This window comes from Bison bison, unplaced genomic scaffold, assembly GCF_000754665.1.
Source record: "Bison bison bison isolate TAMUID 2011002044 unplaced genomic scaffold, Bison_UMD1.0 scf7180017864533, whole genome shotgun sequence".
NCBI classification, from domain to species: Eukaryota; Metazoa; Chordata; class Mammalia; order Artiodactyla; family Bovidae; genus Bison; species Bison bison.
In genome coordinates, this window is record NW_011495082.1 from 6,448,609 (window position 1) to 6,461,874 (window position 13,266).

Consider the following 13,266-nt stretch of genomic DNA (forward strand, 5'->3'; position numbering starts at 1 on the left):
CTGACTCAAATGTGTTCCTTTTTGTAGTTGAGTAATATTCCATTGTGTATATGTACCACAGCTTCCTTATCCATTCATCTGGGTTACTTCCATGTCCTACCATTGTAAACAGTGCTGCAGTGAACACTGAGGTACTTGTGTCTCTTTCAGTTCTGGTTTCTTGTTGTGTATGCCCAGCAGTGGGATTACTGGGTCTTTTGGCATTTTTATTTCCAGTTTTTAAAGGAATCTCCACGTTGTTCTCCATAGTGCCTGTACCAGTTTGCATTCCCACCAACAGTGTAGGGGCTTCCCTTTTCTCCGCATCCTCTCCAGCATTTACTGCTTGTAGACCTTTCTGACCAAAGTGAGATAATACCTCTTCATTGTCTTGATTTGCATTTCCCTAATAATGAGTGATGTTGAGCATCTTTTCATGTGTTTATGAGCCATTGTATGTCTTCTTCGGAGAAATGTCTGTTTAATTATTTTGCCCACTTTTTGATTGCATCATTCGTTTTTCTGGTAATGAGCTGTATGAGCTGCTTGTATAGTTTAGAGATTAATTCTTTGTAAGCTGTTTCATTTGCTATTATTTTCTACCATTCTGAAGGCTGCCTTTTCATCTTGCTTATAGTTTCCTTCATTGTGCAAAAGTTTTAAAGTTTAAGTAGGTCCCATTTGTTTATCTTGTTTTCATTTCCATTACTCTGGGAAGTGAATCAGAGAGGATCTTGCTGTGATTTATTTCAGAGTGTTGTACCTATGTTTTCCTCTAAGAGTTTTATAGTTTCTGGTATTACATTTAGATCTTTAATCCATTTTGAGTTTATATTTGTGTATGGTGTTTGCTTTGTAATATGCTATTGTCATAGCTTTTCTTCCAAGGAGCGAGCGTCTCTAACATTCATGGCTGCAGTCACCATCCACAGTGACTTTGGAGCCCAAGAAAATAAAGTCTGTCACTGTTTCATTATTTCCCGATTTATTTGCTGTAAAGTGTTGGGACTGGGTGCCATGATCTTTGTTCTGAATGCTGAGTTTTAAGACACCTTTTTCACTCTCCTCTTTCACCTTCATCAAAGAGGCTCTTTAGTTCCTCTCTGCATTCTGTCATAAGGGTGGTGTCATCTACATGTTTGAGGTCATTGATATTTCTCCCAGCAGTCTTGATTCTAACTTGTGCTTCATCCAGCCCAGCATTTCACATGATGTACTCTGCATATAAGTTAAATAAGCAGGGTGACAATATACAGCCTTGACGTACTCCTTTCCCAATTTTGAACCAGTTTGTTGTTCCATGTCTGGTTTTAACTGTTGTTTCTTGACCTGCCTGCATACAGGTTTCTCAGGAGGCTGATAAAGTGGTCTGGTATTCCCAGCTCTTGAGGAATTTTCCACAGTTTGTTGTGATCCACACAGTCAAAGCTTTTAGCATAGTCAGTGAAGCAAAAGTAGATGGTATTCTGGAATTCTCTTGCTTTATTTATGATCCAGAGGGTGTTGGCAATTTGACCTGTGGTTCTTCAAATCTGCCTTACTTCAAATATTGTCTTACTAACTAAAGTCCATAGTTTACATAAGGCTTCACTCTTTGTGTTATACAGTTCTAACTTGTGCATACTCTCACGTGTCCACCACTATGGTATCATATAGAATAGTTTCATTTTTCCTAAAAACCTCTTATGCTCCACCTGTTCCTCTTTTCCTCAAACCCCTGGGAACCCCAATCACCCTAACACCAAACCCTCAGCAATCACTTATATCTCTATAGTTTTGCCTATTCCAGAATGTTAAATGATTGAAATAATACAGACTGGGTTCTTTCACTTATAAATATGAATTTTAAAAAATTCCTTTATGCCTTTTCTTACCTTGATAACTCTTTTATAGCTTAAAGATATTCTATTTCATGGATATAAAATAGTATAGTTATCAATTGACATTTTAAAGGACTTTGGTTGATTCCAGTTCCTGGCAATTATAAATAAAGCTGTTGTAAACATTTATGTGTAAGTTTGGTGTGGACATAAGTTTTCAAGACAATTGAGTAAACTCCTAATAGCCTAATTGCTGACTTTTATAGTAAGTCTATGTTTAGCTTTGTAAGAATCTGTAAAAACTGCCTTTCAAAGTGGCTAAACCATTTTGCATTTTCTACAGTAGAAAATGAGAGTTTCTGTTGCTCCACATAATAGCAGCAAGTGGTATTCTTAGTGTTTTGGTGTGTAGTACTGTTTCTTTGTTGTTTTAAATTTGAGTTTCCTAATGACATGATTTTGAGCATGTTTTATATTTTTATTTGCCATCATATCTTTTTTGATGAGGTATCTGTTCAGATATTTTGCCAATTTTTAAACTGTGTTATTTTCTTCTTGTTTTTTAAAAAATTCTTTATATAGTTTGGATACAAGTCTCATATCAGATATGTGTTTGCAACTATTTTTTCCAGTCTGTGGCTTCTCTTAACCTTGCTTTGCACAGAGTATTTTTTCCATGATGAAATCCAGCTTAACTGAATTTTTTTCTCATAGGTCATATTCTCGGTGACATATACAAAAAGTAATCAAACCAATGGTCACCTACCTTTTCTTCTTGATTATCTTTCAGAATTTTTATTGTTTTGCATTTTACATTTAGGTGTACATTCCATTCTGAGTTAATTTTTGTATACAGTGTTAATCTAGATTTTATATTTAGATTAATTTTTTCTTTCTTTCTTTTTTTTTTTGCTTCTGAATATTCAGTTGCTCTAGCACTGAGGGTTGAGAAGAACGTTATTTCTCATTGGAATTGCTTTTGTCTTTTGTCAAAGATCAGTGCCTATATTTGTATGAGTCAATTTCTAGGCTTTTTTTTTTTTCTATTGATCAGTTATCCTTTATTTCCTTATACCACATTTTCTTATTAGAGCTTTATGTTAAGTCTTGAAGTTGGATAATATAAGTCCTTCAAACTTGGTCTTCTGTATTACTGTGTTAGCTTTACTGGGACTTTTGATTTTCCATATAAACTTTATATAAATTTTAGAATTTTTAAAGAATAATTTACACTTTTTTAAGAATTATTTTGTCAATATCCCCTGAGTAATTGGATTATATTGAATCTGTATACAAAGTTGAGAAGAATTGCCAACATAAAATATTAAGTCTTCCTATCCTTGAAAATGGAACATCCTTACATTTATTTGTTTTATTTCATTTTTTTCATCAGTTTTTGCAGTTTTCCACATAAAGATCTTGAACATATCTTTTTAGATATAACTATTTCATTTTCATGGTACAAAAGTAAATGATACTTGTTTGAGATTTTTTTCTTCTACATTGATTGAAATATAATCAACATAGAGCACTGTGTAAGTTTAAGGTGTTCAGCATAGTCATTTGACAAATACATATCATGAAATGATTTTCACAATGAGTTTAGTGAACATCCATCATCTATACAAAATTAAATAAACAGGAAGAAATGTTTTTTCCCTTTAGTGAGCAGTCAGGATTTACTCCCTTAACAACTTTCATGTATAACATATAGCAGTGCTTATCTTTATCAGCTGTACATTACACCCCTAGTACTTATCCTATGATGGGAAGTTTGTACCTTTTGATTGCCTTCATCCAATTCCCCTTCCTCCCATCACCAGCTCTACAAGGCTGATCTCATTTTCTTTGAGTTTCTTTGTTTTTGAAATAAAATTGACCTACCAAACTATGTTAATTCCTATTATACAACATAGTGATTCAATATTTCTATACATTTCAAAATGATTGCCACAGTAAAATCCGGGTATGTCACTATGGAAAGATATTACATAGTATCGACTACATTTCTCACACCGTACATTTCATACCTATGACTCATTTACTTTGAAATTGGAAGTTTGTACCTCTTTCTTTGCTCCTTTGTTTGTTCTCTGTATCAATAATTCTGGTTCCGTTTCGTTTGTTGATATGTTTTCTCTTTTAGATTCTACGTGTAAGTGAAATCATACAGTATTTTTTCTTTTCTGACTTACTTTACTTAGCCTAAAACTCTTTACATCCCTCTGGGTTGTGGCTAATGGCAAGATTTCATTCTTTTTATGGCTGAGTAATATTCCAGTGGGTGTGTGTATATCACACCTTCTTTATTCATTTACAAATCCATGGAAACGAAGATGCTTTTGTATTTCGGCTAGAGTAATAATGCTGTAATGAAAATAGAAGTATATATCTTTTCTAGTTAGTGGTTTTTTATTCTTTGGTTAAAAACCAAGCAATTAAATTGCTAGGTTACAAGAAAGTTTTGTTTTTAATGTTTTTTGAGTCATTTCCATACAACTTTCCATAGTAGCTGTGCCAATTTTCATTCCCATCAACAGTTTATGAGGATTCCCTTTTCCCCATATTCTTACCAGCACTTGTTATTTGTTGTCTTTTTTATAATAGTGATTCTGATAGGTTGTGAGGGGATATTTCATAGTGACTTTGATTTGCATTTGCCTGAAGATTAGTGATATTGAGCATCTTTTCATGTGCCTGTTGGCCATCTGTATGTCTACTTTGGAGAAATGTTTATTTCTTAATCAGGTTTTTTTTTTTCTTTTTTTGATTTTGAGTTGTATGATGTCTTTGTATATTTGACCTTTTAAACCCCATCAGATATAGATTCATATAGTCCCTTTTTTTTGGTTTGTTTTGCTTTTGTTTCCTTTGCCTGAAGAAATAGATCAAAAATACTAAGGCTGATGGCAAAGAGGTTACTGCCTATTTTATGATATCAGGTCTTACATTTAAATCTTTAATTCATTTAGAATTTTTTTCCATGCATGGTATGAAAAAATAGTCCAGTTCAATTCTTTTGCATATAACTGATAGTTTTCCCAATAATGTTTATTGAAGAGGCTGTGTTTTCCTCCATTGTATGTTCTTGTCTTCTTTGTCATAGATTAACTGCCCGTTTAAGTGTGAGTTCCTTTCTGGGCTCTCTATTTGATTCCACTGATCTGTGTGTCTGTTTTCATGACATTACTATACTGGTCCAATTACTGTGGATTTATAGTGCGCTTTGAAACCTGAGAACATAATACCTCCATGTTTGTTCTTCATTTGCAAGATCACTTTAGCTATTCAGGGTCTTCTGCGTTTCCACACACATTTTAAAATTATTTGTTTTAGTTTTTTGAAAAGTGCCATTGGTGTTTTGACAGGGATTGCACTGAATTTGTACATTTCCTTAAGTAGTATGGTCATTTTAACAATATTGATTCTTCCAATCTATAAGCACAGTATGTCTTTCCATCTGTTTTTGTTGTCCTCAATTTCTTTCATCACCAGTGTTTCATAGTTTTCCGAGTATAAGTCTTTTAACTCAGTAGATGTATTCCTAGGTATTCAATTCTTTTTGATTAAACTCTAAATGAGATTTAAAAAAATTCTCTAATAGTTTGCTATTAGTGCATAGAGATGCAAAAGATTTTTATATATTAGTATTATATCCTGCAACTTTACCAAATTCACTGATGAGATCTAATAGCTTTTTTGGTGACATCTTCAGGATTTCCTGTGTGCAGTATCATGTCATCTGCAAACAGTGATACTCAATTTTTCCTTTCCTATTTTGTTTCCTTTTATTTCTTTTCTTGGTCTGATTTCTGTAACTAGGACTTCCAATATTATGTTAAATAGAAGTTTTAAGAATGAACATCCTGTCTCATTCGTGATTATAGATGAAAGGCTTTCATCTTTTTACCATTGAGTATAATGTTAGCTGTTGGCTTGTCATATATGGCCTTTATTATGTTTAAATATGTTGCCTCTGTAACCACTTTGGAGAGTTTTTATTTTAAATGGTTGTTGAATTTTGTCAAAAACTTTTATTCACACATTGATATGATCATATGATTTTTAGTCTTCAATCTGTTAATGTGGAATATCACACTGATTGATTTGTGGATGTTCAAGTGTACTTGCATCAGTGGGATAAATCCCACTTGATCATCATGTTTTATTCTTTTAAAGTATTAACTCAGTTTGCTAATGTATAGTTGAATTATTGCATCTTTTCCTCAGCGATATTGTCCTGTAATTTACTTTTTTGTGTGACATCTGTTAAGATTTGGTACCAAGGTGATTCTGGCCTTGTAGAATGAATTTGGAAGTGATCCTTCCTCTGCAATTCTTTTTTGTTGTTGTTGTTTTTGTGATAGTTTGAGAAGGATAAATGGTAACTTTTTTCTGAATGTTGGTAGAATTTACCTGTGAAGCCATCTTGTCCTGAACTTCAGTTTGTTGGTTTTTTTTTTTTAAACTGATTCAGTTTCATTACTGGTAAATTTCATTACCGATTTTCATTATTGGTAATAGTTCCTATTTATTCCTGGTTCAATTTTTAAAAATTGTACATTTCTCAGAGTATGTTAATTTCTTTTAGGTTGTCCATTTTATTGGCTTATAATTTTCATAGTAATCTTATGAAGGCTTCCCAGATGGTGCAGTGGTAAACAATCTGCCTGCCATTGCAGGAGATGCCAGAGATGTGGATTCAATCCCTGGGTCAGGAAGATCTGCTGGAGGAGGAAATGGCAAACTGCTCCATTATTCTTGCTTTGAAAATTCCAAGAACAGAGGAGCCTGGTGGGCCACAGTCCCTGGGGACACAGAGAGGCAGACACAGTTGAGTCACTGAACACACACAGACACACACATGCAATCTCTTATGATCCTTTGTGTTTTGCCTAATTTGCTGTTTTTATTTTTGTTTTTTTGGTAAGATGGTTGCATTTCCTATCCTTGGAGAAGTTGCCTTTTATAGGAGACCGCCTATGTGTCCCAGCAGCAACTGCTCTCTGGTCACCAGAGCTAGATGCTCTAGGGGCACCTCCTGTATTGGCTTCCTGAGTACTTCTGTTGTGGTGAGCTGAGTACTGTGGGCAGTTAGGTGTGGCTTGCCCCCAGTCTGGTTGGTTGCCAAGCTTTGTCTTACAAGGATTCTGACAGCTCCTAGTGAGTGGGGCTGAGTCATGAGGCAGCTGATTGCAGCATCCCAGTGGGCCCAGGGTTAGTGCTGGCCTACTGGTGGGTGGGGTCAGGATCGAGGGTGAGAGGTTAAAGGGCTGAGGTCCTAGATCTAGCATGGGCCTGCTGGTGGTGGTGCTAGATTCTGACATAGCTGGACTGGAGGTTCAGAGTGTCTTGAAGCTGGTGTCAGCTTGCTTGTGGGTGGAGCCAAGCTCCAAAGGGTCCCAGGGCTAATGCCAGCCAACAATTTAATGGAGCCAGGTCCCAGGATCTCTGGCTTCAGGGCCCTGGGGGTCCCAGAGCTGGTGTTGTCTGGTCACTGAGCCCAGCCAGTCCTTGTGATGGCTGCTGTGTGTCTGGGTCTTAGCCCAATGGTGAGGGGGGGGCTGCATATTTCAGGGCATCTAGTTGAGGAGCCCACTGTGTCCCAATTAGTATTGGCCTGATGGTTCTGGGGTTGGTGCAGGCCTGCTGGTGGATGGGCTGAGTCTCACATTGCAGGCTGTGGGGCTATAGTGGTCTTGGTGCTGGTGTCTCCCTACTGGTGGTTGATGCTGCAGCCCAAGCTGGTACCCCAGAGCCAAGATCTGAGGTCTCTGGTTTCAGGGCCCTAGAGATCCAAGAGCTGGTGTCTGCCTGATGGTGCAGAGACACCAGGGACCATGGGTTCCTGGGATGGTTACCTGCCCATTGATGTGCAAGGCTGGTGCCAGGGCTAGTGATGGCCCACTGGTGGGTGGGGCTCCAGGTCCCCAGGAGTATTCAGGAGGCATTGCCAGTGTCCTGGTGGGTGGCATTGAGTACTGGGCCCTCTGGGAGATAGAGCTGAATTCTAGGGTGGCTGTGAGCTCAGGAGGCCTTAAGACACAGTTCTTCTAGTGAGTAGGCTTGTGTCTCTGCCCAACTAGCTGCTTGGCCTGAGGGATCCCCAATACTGGTCCAGATCAGCTGGTGGGTGGGACTAAGTGCTGGCACTAATAAGTAGGGTTTCAAAATGATGCTTGCCAGCACCAGTGTCCTTGTGGTTGCACAAATTCTCCAGGGTTAAGTTGCAGTTGACTCCCACTTCTCTGGAAGTATCTCCAAGTCTAACATGTGATTCTAACTCGGGCTCCTTTCAGATTACTGCTTCATGATACCAGATCATGTGAGATTTTATATATGACACAGCCCTCTGGTTATCCCAAGAGTAAGCCCTGCTGACATTCAATGCCAAATGTTTTGGGGGCTCATCTTCCCAGTGCAGGATGTCTGATATGAAAAACCCAATGTGGGGCTCGGACCCCTCACTCCTCTAGGAGAACCTCTGCAATTGTAATTATCCTCTTGTTTGTAGATCAAGCTGAAACTCCAGTACTTTGGCCACCTCATGCAAAGAGTTGACTCATTGGAAAAGACTCTGATGCTGGGAGGGATTGGGGGCAGGAGGAGAAGGGGACGACAGAGGATGAAATGGCTGGATGGCATCACTGACTTGATGGACGTGAGTCTGAGTGAACTCCAGGAGTTGTGATGGACAGGGAGGCCTGGCGTGCTGCAGTTCATGGGGTCTCAAAGAGTCGGACACGACTGAGCGACTGAACTGAACTGAGTGATGTGGGCCTTGACTCCATGTCCCTCCTACTTGCCTGTTGTGGGTCCATCTTTATATCTTTAGTTGCAGAAGACCTTTTCTGCTAGACTTCATATATTTCTCATCAAGTTACTTTGTAAATAGTTGTAATTTTGGTATGCCCAGTGGAGGAGGTGAGCTCTTGCTGTGCTCAGTTGCTCAGTTGTGTCTGACTCTTTATGACCCCATGGACTGTAGGCCACCGGACTCCTCTGTTCATGGGATTTCCCAGGCAAGAATACTGGAGTGGGTTGCCATACCCTCCTTCAGGGGACCTTCCTGACCCAGGGACTGAACCCGCATCTCCTATATTGGCAGGTGGAGTCTTTACTACTGAGTCACCTGGGAAGCCCGGTTTAGGATCTTCCTACTCCACAAATCTTGCCCCCTGTTGTAAATGATAGAAGAAAAGGACTGACTTTTGTATATTTACCTTATATCTTGCAAACTTGCTACAGTCACTTATTAATTCCAGGAGCTTCTTTCTTTCCTTCTTTCTTTGTTTTGTCAGTTGTTTGGGATTTTCAACTTAAACCATCATATTACTTGTGAACAAAGATGGATTTATTTCTCCCTTCCAAATCTCTGTTTTTATTAGTAGTCTTTTATTATTGCATTACTAGGACTTGCAGTATAATGTTCAGTAAAAATGGTGAGAAGAAATAGTTCTATTCTGTCCCCAGTCTTAGGGGAAAATCATTACATATCTCACCATTAAGTATGATGTTATCTGTAAGTTTTCATAATTGTTCTTTATGAAGCTGTGGGAATTCATTTTTATTCCTAGTTTGCTGGGAGGTTTTGTCAAATGCTGTTTCTGCACCTTATTGACTGATCATAAAACTTTTCTTTTTTAGCCTGTTGATGTGATAGGTTGCATTAATTCATATTCTAATGTCGAGCCAGACTTGTATACCTGAAGTAAATCCCACTTGTGCATGGAGTGTACCATTTTATATACATTGTTAGATTCAGTTTGCTCACCTTTTGTTGAGAATGTTTATGTCTGTGTTAAGGACAGATAGTCATTTGTAATTTGTCCTCTCTTTGTTTGGTTTTGGTGTTAGGGTAAGTTTGTCCTCACGGACTGAGTTTGGAAGTTTCCTTTCTACTTCTATGTTATTTAAGAGTTTGCAGAAAATTCACGTATTCTTTTCTCTTTCTTTTTTCTTTTTTAAATTATGCAAGTATGATAACACATTTACAGGAGACTTGGAAAATAAAAAAAAACATATAGTTACACTATATGTTACAATTTTAAGTAGCTAAATTAAGACTTTTTAGTTGGGATTTTAATATCAAACTCTCAAATTAATAGAATGAATATACAGAAAGTAGATGGATATAGTAGACCTGAAAAGCACCATGAACCAATTCAACATAATTACAATTTATACAATTTTCACACAACAATGGGATACAAATTCTATTCAAGTTCCCATAAATTAGGAGATACTGAAACATATCTAGGGACATACAAGGTGGAAAATTTCATGGTCTAAAGGTACTGCAATCATAGAATGTGTCCTCTTATCACTGGGATTATATTAAAAGTCAATATCAAAAGCTATTTGAAAATAACCTACATACTTTCAAGTGCAATGTCTTGTCACTTCTCTAAATGCTTGTGGCATTCAGCAGTGAAACAAAATCAGTCTGTTACTTTCTATTTCAGGTGGGTATTAATTTTTCATACAATTTATTTAATAGAGAAGACCCATTCAGGTTATCAGTTATTGTGAATGGTGGATTGCATCTTTAAAAAAGTTAGTCTACTTTATCTAAGTTATCAAATTTGTCGGTATAGATTTTTCTCAGCTTTGCTGCTGCTGCTAAGTCGCTTCAGTTGTGTCCGACTCCGTGCGACGCCATAGACGGCAGCCCACGAGGCTCCCCAGTCCCTGGGATTCTCCAGGCAAGAAAGAGTGGGTTGCCATTTCCTTCTCCAACGCAGGAAAGTGAAAAGTGAAAGTGAAGTCGCTGAGTCTTGTCCGACTCTTAGCGACCCCATGGACTGCGGCCCACCAGGCTCCTCCATCCATGGGATTTTCCTGAAATATAATTGACAAAACCATAATATGTTTAAAGTGAAAAAGGTGATTATTTGATACACACTTTTAAATGATTACCACAATCAAGTTAATTAACAAATCCATCACCTTTTACAGTTTTGTGTATGAAAGAATGGTCAAGATCTATGCTTTTTGCAAATTTCAAGTACAAATCAGATCAGATCAGTTGCTCAGTCGTGTCCGACTCTTTGCGACCCCATGAATCGCAGCACGCCAGGCCTCCCTGTCCATCACCAACTCCCGGAGTTCACCCAGACTCACGTCCATCGAGTCAGTGATGCCATCCAGCCATGTTATTAAATATGGTCACCATGTCCATTAGATTTTCAGAACTTACTCATCTTATAACTGAAAGTTTGTACCCTTGGAACAACACTTACCCATTTTTCTCCACCTCTCACCCCTGGCAACCACCATTCTATTCTTCGTTTCTATGGGTTTGACTTGTTTTTATTTTGTTATTGTTGTTAAGATTGACAAATTAGTGATACTGTACATTATTTGACTTTTCCTGTCTGATTTATTTCATTTAGGATAATGTCCCCTACTTTAATATATATGCCACAAATGGCGAGATTTCCTTCTTTTTCTAAGACCGAATAATATTCCACTGTGAGTGTGCATACGCATAGCACATTGTCTCTCTCCATTCATCTATCAACAGACATTTATTTCCATATTTTGACTATTGTGAATAGTGCTGCCCTGAACATAGGAGTCTAGTAACTCTTCCAGATAGTGATTTCATTTTCTTTGGATATATAAAGAGAAGTAGGAGTGCTGTATCTTAGGGTGCACACGCAGTCACTCAGTCATGTCGGACTCTTCACGACTCGCCAGGCTCCTCTGTCCATGGGATTTTCGAGGCAAGAATACTGGAGTGGGTTGACATTTTCTCCGTCAGGGGATCTTCTTGAACCAGGAACTGAACCCATGTCTCCTGCGTCTCTTGTATCTGCCGGCAGATTCTTTCCCACATCGTATGGTAGTTCTCTTTTAAATTTTTCGAGGAAGTGTACAGATATTTTACTTCCTTAGTTCAATGTAATTTTAATTATTTTATTCTTTTTGATGCTATTATAAATAGCATTGTCTCCTTAATTTCTTCTTTTGGTGGCTTGCTGATATTGTATAGAAATGCCATTGATTTATCTTATATGATGACTTTGTATCCTGCAGTTTACTGAGTTCATTTATCAATTCTAATAGATTTTTGGGTGGAGTCTTCAGAGTTTTCTATATGTAAGATGATGTCATCTACAGACAATTTTACTACTTCCTTTTTTATTTGGATGACTTTTACTTCTTTCTCCTATTAATTGCTTTAGCTAGGACTTCTAGCACTATGTTGAATAAAAGTAATGAACAAGGGCATCCTTATCTTGGTCCTGATCTTAAAGGGAAAACTTCACCATTGAGTATGATATTAACTATGGGCTTATCATTATAATTTGTTGATGTGCTTTTTTTAATATCTAATTTGAGAATTTTGATCATAATTGGATGTTGAATTTTATCAAATGCCTTTTCTGCATTTATCCTTCATCTCTTAAAGTGGTGTATCACATTGCTTTATTTGTGGACATGTAGCCATCCTGACGAGGTCCCAGGTGGAGCAGTGGTGAAGAGTTTGCCTCCAGAGCAGGACATGCAAAAGATCCAGGTGCAGTCCCTGGGTCAGGAAGATGCCCTGCCGGAGGAAATGGTAATCCCCTCCAGTATTCTTGCCTGGAAAATCCCATGGACAGGGGAGCCTAACAGGTTACAGTCCATTCGGTCACAAAAAGTTAGACATGACTTAAGGACTTAGCGTGTGCGCACACACACACACACACACACAGACAGCCATCCTTACATCCCCCAAGATTAAATAATACTTGAGCACAGTCTATGATCCTTTTAATGATGTTCAGCTTAATTGCTTTGCTCATGTTTTTTTGAGAATCTTAGCAACTATGTTTCTCAACGTTATTTGCGTATAATTTTCTTTCCTTTTGGTGGTTCTCAGCAGGTTTTGGTATCTGCTTTGGTTGGTTCTGGGTTTGGGTTTTGGTTCTCATATGGTTTTGGCCTTGTAAAATGAATTTGGAAGTGTTCCCTCTTTAATTTTTTGGAAGAGTTTGAGGAGGATTGACATTATTTCTTCTTTAAATGTTTTACAGACTTTACCAGTGAAGCCATATAGTCTTAGTCTGAATCAGTAATCAAAAATTTCCCAAAAGAACAGTCACCTTACTAGTAGGTGGTATGTTCAGATTGTCTGTTTATTCATGATTCAGTCTTGGTAAGTATGTTTCTAGTAATTTATCCATTTCTTCTAGGTTATCCAATTTGTTGGTATATAATTATTTTAGGAGTCTCTTATAATCCCTTGTACTACTGTGGTTATCAGTTGCAATTATTCCTCTGTGATATCTTATTGAGTCTTCTCTTTTTTTAAGTATTCTAGCTACATGTTTGTCAATACTGTTCATATTTTTAAAAAAAACACATAGGTTTGTTTTTTTTACTATCTTTCTAGTCTCTATTTCATTTCTATCTGCTTTGATCCTATTTTCTTTCTTCTGTGGACTTAGTTTGTTTGTTGTTTTTTTTTTTTTTTTTT